The sequence below is a fragment of the Polyodon spathula genome, chromosome 33, assembly GCF_017654505.1.
Source record: "Polyodon spathula isolate WHYD16114869_AA chromosome 33, ASM1765450v1, whole genome shotgun sequence".
Lineage (NCBI taxonomy): Eukaryota > Metazoa > Chordata > Actinopteri > Acipenseriformes > Polyodontidae > Polyodon > Polyodon spathula.
Genome location: NC_054566.1, coordinates 5,510,972 through 5,523,616, shown reverse-complemented (window position 1 = coordinate 5,523,616; position 12,645 = coordinate 5,510,972). Strand labels below are relative to the sequence as shown.

Below are 12,645 nucleotides of genomic sequence, written 5' to 3'. Positions count from 1 at the left end.
ACTACAGGGGTCGCTGGTGCGCGGTGACCCGAGAACACCCTGGCCGACCTAATCCCCCACCCACCCCCTTGGGCGGCGCTCAGCCAATTGTGCGCTGCCCCCTGGGAACCCTTGTCCACGGTTGGCAATAGAATAGCCTGGACTCGAACTGCCGATGTCCAGGATAAAGGGCCAGGGCCACTCAGGAGACCCCTCTGGATTTACATTTTCAAGTTAAAATAAATACAGTGAAGCAAACCTCAAAACCAAATAGGTGCCAGTGCATTTACTGAGATATTAGCCAGCACTGCCATTATGTTTTAGCACCTAATTAAAAATATAAATGTTCTTGTTTCAATGAACATTTTGGGAAACTACTGCAACTATTTCATATTACACTTGTGGGAAATGTATTTCATCAACCATAATCAATGGATTAAACGTCAAGATTAGGAATCCTACCTGAACACTGCATTGTACCCATTGCCTTAAAAAGACACCAATGCAAAGGGTGTAACCAGAATAAAAGCTGTCCCCTCCATAAACAATATGAAGACCCAGTACACTGAATAAAGCACAAGCAGAAATCTTCATCTGCTTGACTTCATTTCTCACAGTTCAACCTTGTGATTGAGTGCTTTGAAGTTCTGAAAATTGAATATGAAACTATACGGCAGTACTATAATAATAATAATTATAATAATAAAACATAAAAAAATGTTGCGATTCCTAACTATGCCCTTGATGAGGTATGTGCATTGAACAATGACTTATGGAAGGCTGTGGTTACAGGCAGCTCTATGATGCAAGCTGTGCACCAGGCCACCCTTTTCCCCTAGGCCTGCTACTGCAAACAGACAGGTTCTATTGCTCTAAGGCACGTACTTTTTCAAACACCTTGTACAATAACAGCAATACAGTAAAGAAAGTGTGTGACTGCTTTAGGTTGCAAAGCTTTGATTCTCATCTCACCAATAGAAAACGGGTCTACTCCAACTTAATGAACACTGACACAAACGCTGCACAAAATGGAACAACAAAGTGACTTAAATACAAAAAAAAAAAAAAAAAAAAATCCACAAAAATGTAAAATAACTAAACAAACGCAACAAAACAAAAAGAATGATAACAACCACAGGTGATAAAAGCTTGGCGCTCTCGTGTAATGTTATGGTCGCTCAGCCGTGCTGCCTCTGCTTTTTGATGTGAACAGTGCTGAAGCTGTGGCGCTGCCTGTCTGTGATGGCGGACCGGGGTCTGAAGCAGGGCTTGCTGAAGCACACACAGCCTCACAGCGCGGCTTTTCAGCCTTGCTTTTGATCCACCGCCAGAAAAAAAAAAAAACAGCAGATCCCCCAGTAATTTATGATCCTTGCTGGGTGACCGGAATAACTGTCGGCACCGGCCTTTCGTCCTCACAGAGCCCCCCTCTTCACCCGAGCCGTCACCCTGTCGTGGGGAGATTGATCGCGATCCAGACAGCGCGGACCGCATGATCCGCATCTTCGGGAAGGTAACCCAGCAGATCTTCTTCATTATTATTATTAAACAGAAAGCAGGCTTGTAATTCAGAGTTATATATATATATATATATATATCTATTAAAAAAAAAAAAAAAAAAAATTCATTTAAAACAACGTCGAAGCGGTTTTAATTTCGGGAAGCGTTTCCCTGGGTTATTTTTTTTTTTTTTTGTGTAAATTTTAGTTTTGAAAAAAAAAACCCAAACTTTGGAATTGTTCAGTACAGCGCATTTTAAGTTGAAACGCGGGTGTGCGCTTAATTAGTGTCAAACGCGGATAATTATTTCAATATGAAAGTGGTCGAGTTCAGAAAACCACAAATTAACAGCAGCCATCTTCAGCTGCAGATTTTTATTTTATTTTTTTCTTTTTTTTTTTTTTTTTTTAAACAATTTTTCATTTCTGGAAAATGGGCAATATTGTGATTCAAATATTGAAGAAGTATCTGTGATATGTGCATTTGCTTTTCATTTACAACTGTTATCTACTTTTAAGTTAATAAAATAGTGTTAGTAGAGGATTGCTTTTTTTTTTTTTTTTTTTTTTTTTTTTATAAAGGTTTATTTATTTTAGTAGCGCCCTCTGTCGGAGATATCATGAGAATTTTTATTTTTTTACATTTTTTATTTTTTTTATTTTTCTTAATTCTTATTTGCAAATTATATATTTTTTGGTAAAATGTTAGTACTTTTCGTGACGAGAAAGATATATTAATATAGTTGTGCATTTGAGCTAAATTATGTCTTTTTAAAATATTTTTTTCCAAGGTTGTAACCCCAAATGTGATTTTTCTAATTACATTATACATCGTTTTATGTGGTTTTCATGTATTTAAATTATTTTGTCATGGTAGTCACTGGTAATATCATGCTGTGATTGTAGCTGGAAGTGTTCCCTCTTAGCCTTTGGGATTTCAGTGCAGATACAGAATTGCAATTAGAAATCCCACTGCAGACTGGTGAATTCCTGTACCACACTTTTAGAAATCTGCCAGGATTGGTTGATTTGGCACAGTGTTGTTATTTGTAAAGTACATCTCTACAGTAATGGGTGCAGTAGATTGACCTGACAGCACTCCTTTCTTCTGAACAGTACCTCATGTGAAACCATTATTTCAGGAGGTAAAACCTTGAATTTAAGTATTCAATTTAGATTGAGAAAGTGAGGGGGGAAAAAAGGTAAATAAAGTGAAATGTATATTTGATGGGGGGGGGGGGGGGGGGGTGGCTGTTCTTTATTAAAGCATTGCTTTTCGGACTCACTGATTGAAATCCTGAAAATAAAATCTTCGTGGTGGTGAGGATTAGGAATTCAAATTTACTTTCTACTGACTTGGTTAGTGCTGAATGCAGAACATGGATGTGTGTATATTGATTTATTTATTGATAGATTTTGTGCTTATGTATTTATTGATATATGGTATACTGAAGAAGCCTTGAGCTGTTGTAAATTAGTTGTGGCGAATGATCAAACAAATTCTAATTGGTTTCTTTTGATGTTGCAGTGCTGGGTCGCTCCATGCCACAAGGACTGGGAATGTTACAGGTCTGATTCACAGAGCACATGCAGAATGGTTATTTTATTATTTGGTCTGATTCACAGAGCACATGCAGTATGCGAAGTCACAATGGTTGTTTTATTATTTGGACACAGCAGAGTGTGCGTGAGAAGCCCCTCTCAAGCAGTACCATAACCAGAGCTACGTTTCTACCGAGGTCAAATTTAGCCAATATTTATATACAGGGTTAAAAACTAACAACATTGTGGTACTAGTCCAAAGCACCAGACGGGATGACACAGAAAATTATGAACATTATGAATGCTTATTCACCACTGCTACACCCCGTTAGAAAATTGACTTCTTGCATTTCTTAAATGAAAGACTGAACCTGAGAGTATATCTGAACATTCGTTTTAAGCACTCGCCCAGAAGACAACTAAGACACAGACATCAACTAGTCCTCATCAGATTGAATTCTCCTCGGACGAGCAAGAGTTTCTAACTCTGCATATAAAATACAGTAATCCGTCACATATCAGACTGCAGTGGGACCAGAGTAAGGGCGGAGTTGTAAAAAGTTGGATAAGTGAATCCTGTTTTAAATACCGTTATACCTAGATTGAAAAAGTTATTGTATCTGATAGTCTGAGAAGTAGAATTCCATAGACGGGGGCACAGTAACTGAAAAACCCTGGCACTGCACTACAAAGAAAAAAATAAATAAAAAAAAAAAAATGTAAAAAATAGACATGGCCCAAGAAATTAAAGAGATTGTGAAACACAGAATCCATAAGATCGTTTATTTAATTTTTGAATGGTGTTTACACAACCTAAGACATTACTTAGCTGTTAACTGGCTGATCACACTGCTTTAGTTTTGTATGGTACGCCTTAAAAAAAAAAAAAAAAAGTAGTTTTAATTTGTATTTATTTAGAACACTTGCTATTTTATATATTCTGATTGGTCCAAATGAATACGTGTATTACCTATGCGTTTTTGACCAAGATGGCCTTCCATACTTGCCCCAACGCAGCTGTGTTTCCTGCATGATTAAAAAAAAAAGAAAACAGATGAGTGCAAACCTGAGAGTCACGACAGACCGTAAATCTTTGAGAAACTAAAAACTCTAGAAATCTCATTCCAGCGTGTAACATCCACAATGCTGAGTCACTGTGCTGCAAACGAAAACTTCTCCATCATAAGATGGACAATTAATGCTAATAAACAGTGCTACAATATATAATATTTCCTACTGTTTTGTTTTCGTTGTAGTAAAAATAAGGACATTAAAATAAGGGGGTGATGGCAATTGAAACACTTATTAATTGAAATAAGTTATTTAAAGATTTTTTTTTTTATTATCTTTAAACCTGAAAGAAAACCACTTGTAAGTATTGTAAACATTTCTAAACTACTGACCTGAAAAATGTTTTGCTTATATTTTTGTAGATTTTAAAGGCTTTTTAGTGGAAATCCATGTGTGTTTTTGCTGAGATGGCATTGTTAACACTGTAGAAATCCATGTGTTTTTTTTTTTCAGAGATAGCATTGATACGCACGGTAGAAATCCATCTGTTTTTTGAAAGGGTCGTGATCTTTCCTCAAGTTTTGTTCTTTGTTTTTGACAATATAAATATATGGTAATAAATATTGGCTTGTGTTTTTAAGGCACTTCAGGAATTGTTTTAGCGAGTTTTGTTTTTTGTTAACTCTCAGTAGGTTATACAGTATCAGTGATTATTATTTATTTTTTGTTCTGCAGGTAGTGTTGGGACAAATATCTGAACGAACATTTCTTTGCATCTATTCAAAGGCCAGGAATGACACAATTGATAGAAATAAGACAAATGTATCGCAGTGTGTTTTGTCTTGTACTGATTTACCAGCTTGCCATTTGTGTGACACAGTTTCTAAATTAGCAAGTGGAAGAATAGCTCTGTTGGTGTGGGATTTCTATATACAGTCGCAGGCGAAAGGCCCCCTACTCTTATGATGAAAGACAACAGATTAAAGACATGCATGTAGTGAACTTCAACCACTTTTTAACCCCTTTTCTGCTGAGGCCCTGGTGATGCCCTGTGCTACAGGCATTTTGTGATTTTGGGACTCGCCTGTTTTACATCAAAATTACTATATGTTCCTTTTTTAGATACCCCTGGAAATATATATATTGTATTTTTTGCCAGACACTGAAGTTTCTATTGGTGCTAAGTTTTTTGTGGTTCACTTGGTCATGTGACCACAAAATTCATCTATTATTGTAACCCAAATGCTACTTTTATATAAAATGTATTATACCTGCATCACATTTAGTCCCTAAAATGCTAATGTTTGGTGTAAGGATGTAGAAACTTTTAAGCTGCTGGATGTGCCTGTGCCTATGTGTACATCTTTCCATTGATTTTGGAGGGTTTACGTGCTCTAGACAGACACCAGGCAACATTGACTTTTCCACTATAAATATGCAGCCCACGGTCCATAGCACCCACCCCAATTTCATGTGCCCAGTACGCCGCTAAAGATTGAGATATCCTGGCATAAGTATACATTTTTTGAAACTGCACAAAATAAGGATTTTAGAAATGGGTAACATGACCTTGCATGTCAGTGGTGTGTTACCCATAATCCTTCTGCTATTTGAGGTAATGCCACTGTGTATAGCAAAAGTCAATTATTGTTCCTTGTATTTAGACCTGTGAATCTGACAGCTTTTGTTCCACTGTTAAAAGGACAGTGGGGTTGAATTGCCCTGAGTATCCCAAATTCAAAAATAACATTTTTTTTTCCAAGTGTTTACAGGCCCTAGACTGAGATTAGGCCACTTTGAAAAACACAACCCATGGCTCATAGTACCCACCCTGATTTCAAGTGGCATAGTCCTTCTAGAGCCCAAGGTAATGTTGCTGCATGACATATAAACAAGTGACTGGGATTTATTTAGTCTTTCTAGTACTCATGTACGTGTGGTATTTTTCAAAACACTTAAAACAGAGGTCTGGCTGAGAGGGACAGCGGGGACAGTAGTACCGTGCCCTTGTGGAAAGACATACGGCACCTTTTTTGTGGTTTGGCTTTTTACTCGGACTGTGGCAGTGTCAGTATAAAATGTCGTTCACTAAATCTTGCTACTGTTTCCACTCTTTCAGTCTCTGGCATTTGTTGTGCATCATACAGGAGGCTTGAGATCACAGAAGTCCAGAAAAGTGAGCTGATTCTCTGGAGCCATACTGTACACTACATAGGCATTGTACAAAGAAATCTGGACCATGTACATGCCAAGCTTCTTGTACCATGCCATGGTCGTCCTTGCAGCATTGTACAGCTCCAGAATCTAGTCCAACTTCTCCACATCTGTCATGTTTTTATTGTAGTCCATGACACACTTCGGCTTATTTGTGTGCATGCCTGTACCTCACACAGGAACCGCTATTGCTGCCTCAGGTGGTGGTGGAGGTACACGTCTTTTTATTGCTGTGTATTTCATTGCCAGCAGTTCCTCACAGCGCTGTGTGCTGGTTTCGCCATACCTCTGTTTCTTGGCTTCCAATTGACGAGGAAATCCCTTCCTGTTTGGTCTTACTGTGCCACAAGCCCCCTAAACAGGGATGCCCGTGTCGAAATTATCTACGTACAAATGGTAGCTCAGGTTTAGCAGGGGAAAAACCACATCCCACACAATTCTCAGTGGTGTGGAAGCATGGGGGGCAGCCAGGTGGCTCAATGTGAGAGTCCTTCCCTGTGTACACTGAACCGATGTGTACCCAGTGGAGCTCTCACACCGTTTGTACAGTTTAAAAAATTGCCTCCCCTTGAGCAGAAGGGGTGACTTATCCCCAGATGTATTTTGGCCAGGTGTATACGTTTCTTCAAATTTGTTCTGTAGATGATTGAGAAGTGGCTGTAATTTGAAAAGCCTGTCACATTGGGGATGGTCCCTTGGGAGAGCCTTAGAATTATCATTGTAATGTAGACATTTTTAAATTAATTGGAGTCTGTCCCGGCTCATGGTAGAAGGGAAAAATTGGCAAGCATAGATTGGGTTGGTGGACCTAATCTAGGTTTATCCCCCAGTCCCATCAGAAGTAATAAACCCCAGAACTTTTTCATTTCTTTTACATTCGTGGGGACCCACTTGCGCACTCTAGAATGTGGCCCCAGGTTGTCTGCATGTTGTGTCATGTATTGTTGGGCATTCAAGTTGGTTTGGGTAACCAAATACTCAAAAAGGTCATCAGTGATGAACAACTGGAAAAAGTTAATTAGGGTGAATCCAGTTGTGTTCACGCTGGTACCTGGTGTGCCAGAAAAAGGAGGATTTTGAGGCTGGATGTTGGGGGCAGTAGTAGTGTCTGAAAATCCTGTTCTGGTAGGGGCTCAGGCTCAATGTCCACCTGCTCCTCTTCCTCACCACTGCTGGATACGTCACTGGAGGAAGAGTCACTTGGCACATACTCACTACCAGAGTCATCGGGCACAAAATCGCTCTCCGAGTAAGACTCCATTAAGAGGTCAGCAAAAGCCACTGCACTGAGCTGCCACCTTGCCATTTACTGACCAAAAATAACATTTTTACACACAACGCTGAGTTTACGCCACAGTCGATACACTACAATGGTGTCATGTGGTCAGAGTCCGGAGCAGGAAGCATCTTCCTATACTGTCACATCAACAAAACAAGATGTAGACAAAGACTCAAATGTTACTTCAAAGCTGATTTCATGAAGCACTGCTCGATAAAACAAATGCTAATCAAAGTTAAACCATTTCTATTATCAATCCTCATTGAAAAGAAAACGAAAGTTACACACAGATTCATTCACAGTACAAGCCAAAGATAGCCACCACTTGCATTCAGATAGGCTGTAAATTACATTTAACAACTGTGTTATATCAGATATATTTTATGTGTGTAATATAATAAAATTAAATCCACCGACCTAATATGTCACATAATAACTCCTGGATGAGCGACCTTGAGTGAAAAACGGCAATCCAGCACCTTTTATAGCACCTTTCGTAGTGGACCGCCATCACAAAGTGCTTTACAGAGGTAGGCTGTGAAGTGTGTATTATATGTAGAGGCAATTACAATAGGACATTGATTCAGCATCTCATCTGCAGGATGGAGCACAAGGAGGTTAAGTGACTTGCTCAGGATCACACAGTGAATCAGTCAGTGGCAGAGGTGGGATTTGAACCGGTGACCTTCTTGTTACAAGTACTGGACTTTAAACACTGCCTAATCACGATGTACCAGGTACATCCGTGGCACAGGGAAAGCACTTTTCATGACGTGCCAGCTACGTGTGTAGCACAAAAGAGGTTAATGAAACAAAAAGCAAGTACACAATTTCTACTACTTCAACAAATAATCTGTTAAAAATGACAGACTTTTCGTTTAAAGTATGACACCCGTCTTAATCGTGTGTCCTTCTTTAGTTGCAGCTTTCAGACATTTATGATCATTCTTGACCAGTGTGTTGCCTCTTGTTTATGATCATTCTTGACCAGAGCGTTGCCTCTTGTTTGTGATCATTCTTGACCAGAGCGTTGCATCTTGTTTGTGATCATTCTTGACCAGTGTGTTATATCTTCTTGGTGAAATCTGGGCACACGCTGTCTTGTGTATTTCCTTCAGCTCAGACAGATTGGATACACGATGCTTGGCTACAGCTTTTTTCAGATCAGTCTAAAGTATTTCTTTTAGGGCTGCACTGATAAGATTTCTATTAGGGGTGCACCAATAAGATTTTCTTGGCCGATAGCTGATGGTTATCTACCCATATCGGTCAATACTGATAATAAATAGACAGTGCAGGTAAACTACTAGAACAAGACGTATGTCCTATATTTTAAAAAATGAACACAAAGGATAGCGTAGTATTATATTGTGTGCTTGCAAGCAATGTCAGCTACAGCAACGTTTGTTAAATTCTTATTTTAAGCATACACTGCTTAAAAATGCAGCTCAACTTAAATTGTTCACGTAATCAAAAAAAAACATGCCATGAAAGTAGCAGGTTAAAATTCAGTCAAACTTTAATTTGTTACTAAACAAGATGGTACAGTAGTCAAGTCCAGCTTCAAAATGCTGCTTAATACACCCGTAACCAATGCAGATTAAGATAAACAAACAGAGCAAGATATACAAAAATTCCCATTTAATGTTTAGAGAGCCTACAGCTCCTTGGAAGTTAGGGAGATTGTCGTATTTACTGTTATAGTCTTGGTTTTAAAAAGTGCTTTTCGGTGAAACTGTTTACGCTCAAGGATTTGATCAAGTGAGCTACAGAAGGGCTGAGGTGATGCCAAGCTGCTAAATGAGTCCCATGGAAGGTTCGAACCTTACTTCGGTAATGTCTTCTGAAGGTCAGAATGTGCCCTTTGTTGCAGTGTTACAGTATAGTCATCAGGCAACACAATCTATGAATACAGTTCTGTCTCAAAGTGGGTCAAGAAGGCTGGGCCGTCTGAAGTTCTGTCGCAGTCTTTCCTGAAGGTGTGGGTTTGAATCCCAAATAACAGAAAAAACATTCAAACAACTAGAAATCATTTCACAAAAGGTCAACAATTTAGAGTTAAGGGTTCATCCACCTGACGTTTTCAAAAATGCCCTTGTTACAAAAAATGAGTCAAAGGATCAGTTCCAGGGTCTAAAAGTCTGAATCGGAGCGTCTCTGTCGCATTAAGCTATGTGCTTTGTGCTTCATGCAGTCGCAGTATTCATGTTTCTGAAAAGGAATTGATGTGCCTTTGTAGAAATTCTACATTACACTTTTAATACTTAGATTTAAAATCCCCCCTAAAGAAAGATTTCGATTTGCACTGCAGTATCACGGAGACCCTATGCTGGCAGCCCAGAAATAAGAGGTACATTTATGAAACCTTGTGCTATGAAGGGAAGTATGTTCTTTTTGTTTAATGAATTCATTAATCCTGGTTTAGAAGATTTACTGCCTCGTATTTATGTGCAGTGCAGTGTTAATTTTATCGAAAATTTAATCTTGCAGCGTACAAGAGCTTAGCTGCAGCCTTCAGGCTGCCCTGAATTTCTAATTTTAGAGGCTTCTGATAGGATTTATATTCTTATAATTCAAAACGGCTTTTCAATATCTGCAGTTATTATATTTTAATGTGGTGCATTAACACATTGATTTTTTATTTTAATGGAATTCTTCGGTTGGCAGAGAAATATTCAAGTCGATTCTGAACTGTTCAATATCATGTTGATTTCCTTTATGTATAAAAAGCAAAGGATTTCTGGTGCTTGTTGTTGTGGCTCTGTGTGTGCGAGTTTTATTATTTTACTGCAGATGTTTTTGGGTTTGGAGGGCTCTATTTTCAAAGTGAAAATGCAAAAGCAGAATTACATATTCAATGAGCTGAATTTTGTACTGCAGTCATGTTGAGGGCATCAAATAGTCTTGATTTGTACAGTAGGTTCGGGTGTCAAACTTAATGAGCCATTCTGTGTGTGCACATAAGCGTGGGAGTACGTGCAGTTGATGAAGCTCATTGCTCTTCAGGCTGCTAGACAATGTTTTTCCTTTCTACCCGACCTGCTTCACTCCTCTATTGGTCCACAGTAAAGGCCCTGCTGTAATACAGGTAACGACAGTGATGGCACACAGGCATGAGATGAAATGATAGATACAGTTTGATGTGCCAGATGCAGTAGCTGTCCCTGTAGTGTGTTGCTTACTATGTGTTAAGAGGATGCCATTTTGTGCAGCAGTACGCTGTGCATTGTCTTGCAGTGCATCAAGATTAAATTATTTATTATTATTATTATTATGATGGGCGACTTGAATGCCTCTGACCCACACACTTGATACGTAGTAATTCACCGACGTCTCAGTGAATGTTGTTGCACAAGGACTTTCTGCGCGTGTGCCAATTCACGAAGACTTCCAGGTGTCACTCAGTCAGTCACTCACTCGGCCTCAACTTGGGCCCTGGAGGACAATGTTCGGGAAAAGAAATTGGTAGTCGTTGTGTCTCTAGATACAACTGCAGGCTTGACTTCCTTCGCTACCTTTCTTTCCTTACAGCTTTTATGACGACATTAACTCCAATTTCCAGCTTTGTTTGGGAGGTGTACAGCTCTGGCGAAAATTTTGCATAGCCTAGAATTGTAGGATTGAGACAAAAAAACAACTATACAAACATAATTTAGATATTTTATTTAACGTCATGTAGCCTAGCCTAATCAAAAAACTCCAAAATTAAATTGTAAGAGTTGACCGTAAGCCATAATAGTAGTACAGTATTTCATGTTATTTCAGCACTTTGCCACGTGGTAGCCAGCGAACCTCAGTGTGCATTCTTACTGTCAAATGGTCACTTCCCATTTCGTCACACAGGATAGCAAACATTTTTTTAATTTAGAGGCTGATCCTTAATGAAGTTACCAATTTTGAATGCATCAGGCAACTACGTTAAGGCTACAGGGATGTTTTTGGAAGCAAATGCCTCTTTGTGGATGGTGCATGTACCCATGTAGCTTCTGTTGCTACACCCCTGATGCGAACCATGACTCTCACTTCTCCTGTTGTTCAGGTAGGCAGGAGATGATAAAACAGAAAATCTTCATGCATGGTACTCTTTGTACATATAACAAACATAAACTAAAAGATGAGCTAGGCTAGCTAAATACATGGACTCATCTAGGTGCAGGGAATAATAGTCACTGTTTCTGAAATGATTCACAAGCTGAGGGAGAACATTTTCAGCCAATGCGGCATGACTTTTGCTTTTTCACCCAGCTTGCTGTTCATCATGTCTTTTGCATTAGCAGGTAGAATGAATACTTCTGCAGTAGTGTGTGGTTTCCCTGTTTTAGCCACTCTAACTCGCGAGATAAGAAGCTCGAACTTCATTTCTGTTTCCCATGCAAGAATTCAATTCTATCCTTTTTTTTTTTTTTAACTCCTTTTTAGCTCTTCCAGTTTGCGATTGAAAAACTGAGCCGGTTTGTCTTTTAAATTGATTTATGTTTATTCTTGAGATGGCGGTACAGAAGGGACGGTTGTTTGACAAAACTTCACGACACAGAACACAGTATGGCTGAAGATATCGAGCGGGCCCAGTCCTTGTAAGTCTTAAGTTCATTGTAACTTTTATCCATTTCATGAAGCCATGACCCTTTATGGCCGCATATCGTGGCAGATGAATGTAGTAAAGTAAGTGCTTTCAGTAATTTGTTTGCTTTGGTTGGCAGGCAGTTCAGTGCACGTTTTGACATTCTTTGCTGTTTCAGAACTGGAGGGCCACCAGTGTGTGATCCACCCGCACCGCTCATTTCACTGCACTCCGCCAGTGTGTGATCCACCCGCACCGCTCATTTCACTGCACTCAGCTCGACCGCTTCTTTACACACCTGGTGATGGGTCCTCGATGTCGCAGTCTCCCAGTTGCGTCGAGGACCTGTCGATTGTCCGTTCGGGCGTCTGGCAAGCCGCGCATGATGTCCCGGGCGACCACGCGCCACTGGTGCTCGGAGGAGACGGCTGGACGACCCAGCCCCCCCCCCCAGTGACTCTCAGCCAATTGAGTGCTGCCTCCTGGGAACTCCCATCCACAGTCGGCTGTGTAATATCCCAGACTTAAACCAGCGACGTCCAGGCTGTAGGATGCATCCT

At 39.7% G+C, this 12,645-nt stretch overlaps 1 protein-coding gene across 3 annotated transcripts in view; it reads left to right on the top strand.

Annotated features, from left to right (window-relative positions):
• The first annotated feature begins 1,098 nt into the window (after positions 1 to 1,098).
• LOC121303548 (zinc finger protein 618-like) overlaps positions 1,099 to 12,645 on the top strand; it is a 28,867-nt gene continuing 17,320 nt past the window's right edge. For 2 of the 3 annotated variants that reach the window (XM_041234311.1, XM_041234310.1), the window contains exon 1: positions 1,099 to 1,492. The gene's annotated coding sequence lies outside the window, so the exon portion shown is untranslated. The remainder of the gene's footprint in view (positions 1,493 to 12,645) is intronic. The other variant, XM_041234312.1, reaches the window with a different exon arrangement.